Source organism: Belonocnema kinseyi, chromosome 3 (assembly GCF_010883055.1).
Source record: "Belonocnema kinseyi isolate 2016_QV_RU_SX_M_011 chromosome 3, B_treatae_v1, whole genome shotgun sequence".
NCBI lineage: Eukaryota > Metazoa > Arthropoda > Insecta > Hymenoptera > Cynipidae > Belonocnema > Belonocnema kinseyi.
In genome coordinates this window covers 67213729-67218618 of record NC_046659.1, presented here as the reverse complement: position 1 = coordinate 67218618, position 4890 = coordinate 67213729, and positions in this window count along the sequence as shown.

Below are 4890 nucleotides of genomic sequence, written 5' to 3'. Positions count from 1 at the left end.
TTCAATCGGTCCAATAATGATGAATAGTATGCTCCGGTTATGGTTTCACCTTTTTCAAGATAGTTCACGAATATTATGCCATGTGCATCCCAAAATACGGAGGATATAACCTTTCCGACCCATTTTTGCGTTTCTGGACGCTTCGGAGCACTTTGGCCCGGTGGAACCCACTGTTTTGCCTGTTGCGTTGACTCAGGAGTGTAGCAGTGGATCTAGGTTTCATCCATGGTTATGAATCGGCCCAAAAACTCGGTCGGCTTACGCGAAAATAATGCCAAATTCTGCTGGAAGTTGTCACACGAATTCGTTTTTGGTCCACTGTGAGCAAACGCGGCACCCATCGCGCGCAGAGCTTCTTCATGCCCAAAACTGAATGCACGATATTGCCCACACGTTCCAATGATATGCCTACAGCATTAGCTACCTCTCTCAATTTCACTTTGGGATCATTCAACATCATATCATGGATTTTTTCGACGTTTTCTGGTGTAGTGACCTCTTTTGGGCGCCCAGATCGTTCAGCATCAACTGTGTTCGTACGGCCACAATGATACTCGGTAAACCACTTATGAATCGTTCCAATCGACTGTGCAGAGTCCGGGTAATACTTATCCAGCTTGGCCTTGGTCTCGGATATCGTTTTCTTGCGAAGATAGTAGTGTTCGATCAAAACTCGAAATTCAGATTTTTCCATATTAAAAAAAAATCGGAGGTTAGTCGCTTCTCAGTGCTCATTCACATTAGTGAATACTAATGCCATCTCTTAGACATTTCAGGTACTTATCAGACTGCCTAGTATATTCTGCATGCTGTATGTATTTAAATTTGTAAGAGGTCTCTAAAATTTTAAACCCATAATTTACTTTGTAACATATTTGAAATAATATATTCCGGAATTTCAAACTTCAGCAATTTAGAAATTCACAAAATTAATAATTTCAAGAATTTACTAATTTTAGCAATTTGAAATTTGAGGATTTTAAAAATGGTGTAATTTTGAGAATTTAATAATTATGGAATATTTCATTTTTTCTAGTATACGTTTTAAGTTGTTTATTATGTTTTTCTTTTAATTTAAAATTTGAGAAATTTTAATTTTTCAGCAATTTTATGTTTATTTTTCTAACACTGGGGATTTTCCTACTTCCGGCAAAATTATTTCCTCCCAATGATGAATTTAAGAAAATTATGATAAATTTGGGGAAATGAAGTTATATATAAGTTTCGTAAATTTAAGCAAATTGTAGGAAAATTCAGTTCAAAATTCCGTAATTTTCAGCTAAAAGTACGGAATGTTCTGAATCATTGTATCTGATATTCCATACATACATTTTGATATTGGTGAGAGTTTGAGCTAAAGTTTCAGCATTCGCACGTACTTTTGAGATATCTTGTTCATTCACTTTTTTAATGCAGCTATTATTTATATTCCTTGCGAACGCTTTTGGTCAGTTTTCACCGAATGAGAAATGTAGCACGACTTCAGGAATGAATTTTTTTATTAACAAACTCAAGAATAAATTAATCAAAATTATATTGACAAATATAAACTTAAGTTTCTTTTCCAATTTATAGTTTCAACGTGAGTTTATGATTTATTGTGATTTATTAATAATTGATTATTCGTTTGTTTAAAAAAATAACTTAGTGTTAGGTGGGGTCATTTTAAATTTGAACGTTTGAAAATAAGATAATACGATTCACGATTTAAAAATAATAAATATTCGCCTCATGACATTAAAAATATAAACAAATGCATTTTGAACTAATTATTCTGACATTTTCTTTTCTATTCTATTATTTACAAAAATTGAAAAGGTCAGATTTAAAAAATGTATCATTCTTTTGTGACTTTTTTGATAAAATGTTTTAAAATACTGGCTTTAGAGTTAGAAACAAATTCTTACCCACCGTCAATAACATTGTGTGAATTACCCGTGTAAAAAGTTTGCATGGCTCAAGCATGGCAAGACACTTGGAAATATCTGGCAGAAGCATGGATCACGGCTGAATGGCAACATGGCGCAAGCCTTGCTCCTGTCCGTTTCCCATGCTTAGGACACGCTAAACACATGAATATTTTTAAGAACATGTAAGTGTAAGAAAAAATTTGCCTGCGTTAACAATGAAAATCTCATGTTTGCCAATAGCCGGCACGTTAATGGTAGGTTCGCTACCCGGGTGCACCGCACCGGTTCGCGCACCAGGTAGCTTCCCACGTATTCTACGAGAATATTTTCAAAATTTAGATTGTTTGAACAGCCACAATTACCAAAAATTGTCACAGGACGATCCGGGTGCACCAGGTCGAGCACCAGGTAGTATAAAACATATTCTACAAGAACTTTTTAAAAATTTAAATTTTGTGAATAATGAAAACAATATCAAATGGCGATTCGACGACCCGGGTGCACCAGTTCGCTCCCCAGGTAGCTTAGCACGTATTCTACGAGAACTTTTTCAAAATTTAGATTGTTTCAACAGCCGAAATTGCTAAAAATTGTGTGTCGACGATCTGGGTGCTCCAGGCCGAACACAAGTTAGTTTAAAACGTTTTCTGCGAGAACTTTAAAAAAATTTAAATATCGTGAACAATAAAAACAATTCCAAATGGTGATTCGACGACACCGGTACACCAGGTCGCTCACCAGGTAGCTTAGCACGTATTCTACAAGAACTTTTTCAAAATTTAGATTGTTTCAACAACCAAAATGACTAAAAATGGTGTGTCGACGATCCGGGTGCTCCACGTCGAACACAAGGTAGTTTAAAACGTTTCCTACGAAAACTTTTAAAAAATTTAAGTTTTGTTAATGATGAAAACAATTCCAAATGGTGGTTTGATGACCCGGGTGCACCAGGTCGCTCCTTAGGTAGCTTAGTACGTATTCCACGAGAACTTTTTCAAAATTTAGATTGTTTCAACAGCTAAAATTACTCAAAATTGTGAATCGACGATCCGGGTGCACCAGATAGAGCATCAGGTAGTATAATACGCTTTCTACGAGAACTGTTTTAAAATTTAAATTTTGTGAATAATGAAAACAATTCCAAATGGTGAGTCGGTGACCCGGGTGAACCAGGTCGCACCTCAGGTAGTTTAGTATGTATTCTGCAAGACATTTTTAAAAATTTAGATTGTTCCAGCAGCCAAAAGTAATAAAAATTAGAGTCGACCTGGAGTAAAACCTGGTGCACCCGCGTCATCGATTAACCATTTGAATTTTTTTTCATTATTCACAAACTTAAAATTTTTTTAAAGTTCTCCTAGAATACGTATTATATTACAAGGTGCTCGATCTAATGTACGCGGATCGTCGACTCACAATTTTTAGTAATTTTGGCTGTTGGAACAATCTAAATTTTGAAAGAGTTCTCGTTAAATACGTGCTAAGAACCTGGGGCGCGACCTGGTGCACCCGGGTCATCGACTGACCATTTGGAACTGTTTTCATTATTCACGAAATATAAATTTTCAAAAAGTTATCGTTGAATACGTATTAAGCGACGTAGTGCTTGACTTGGTGCACGCGGATCGTCGACTCACAATTTTTAGTTATTTTGGCTGTTGAAATAATCGAAATTTTGAAAAAGTTCTCGTGGAATACGTACTAAGCTACCTAAGGCGCGACTTGGTGCACCTGGGTCGTCGACTAACCATTCAGAATTGTTTTAATCATTCAAAAAATATAACTTTTAAAAAAGTTCTCGTAGAATACGTAAGTAACTACCTGGTGCTTGATCTGGTGCACCTGGATGGTCGATTCACAATTTCTAGTAATTTTGGCTGTTGAAACTATCTTAATTTTGAACAATTTCTCGTAGAATACGTGCTAAGCTACCTGGGGCGTGAACTGGTTCACCTGGGTGGTCGCCTCACCATTTCGAATTGTTTCCATTATTCACAAAATTAAATTTTTTTAAAGTTCTCGTAGAATACGTGCTCAACTACCTGGTGTGCGTCATAGTGCATCCAGGTAGTGAACTTACCATTTAGAAACGTGTCGGCTATTGGCAAACCTAAGATTTTCATTTTTAATGCAAGTACATTTTGTCTGACACTTATATGTTTTTAAGAATATTCATTTGTGGTTAGCGCGTCCTAAGCATGGGAAACGGACAGGAGCAAGGCTTGAGCCATGCTGCCATTCAGCCGTGACCCATGGTTTAGCCAGATATTTCCAAGTGTCTTGCCATGCTTGAGCCATGCAAACTTTTTTCACGCGGGTATATTATCATTTTTTGCGCTCGATATGCATTATGGGCATTGTATTATCATGGAAAAATATTCGCATAATTTGTTACAAGGACAAGCGTGAGAATGGGAGACCATTATATTTAATCCAGCTAAGACGTCCTTGACCCAAGTTCTATGTCAACTAATAGACGCAGTTAGCTCACTTTAGTAGAAAGAACAATATATTCTAAAACGCTTAAAACGCTGGTTTGAATCTTTAATCTTTTGAAGATTATACAATATCATATGTGTTTCAAACTAATACCATACGATTCTTAAAAATTACATTCTAAATCCTATAAGAAATTTTCATCCATAAATGGATTAAAAGATTGCAAATTTGAATAAATATTTTTAAAATCCTAATAGATTTTTTCAACTTTTAAATAAAAATGTCTCCGATCGACTCATAGATATTGATGAAGTTTGGACTGTTGACAAAATAAGAGACATTTATTTTTTTGATGTGCCGACATCCACTTTTAAGGATGGAAACAAACCCTTAAGCTTACCTTTAAAACTAATTTTTTTTACATAACTCGGCATGTAATATACGAGGGTGGATTGATAAGTTTCCGGCCTGACCAAGAGATGGCGCCACTAGGCCTACCTTGAGGTGGCGTTTTATAGTACCATCCTTAGATAGCTTGTAG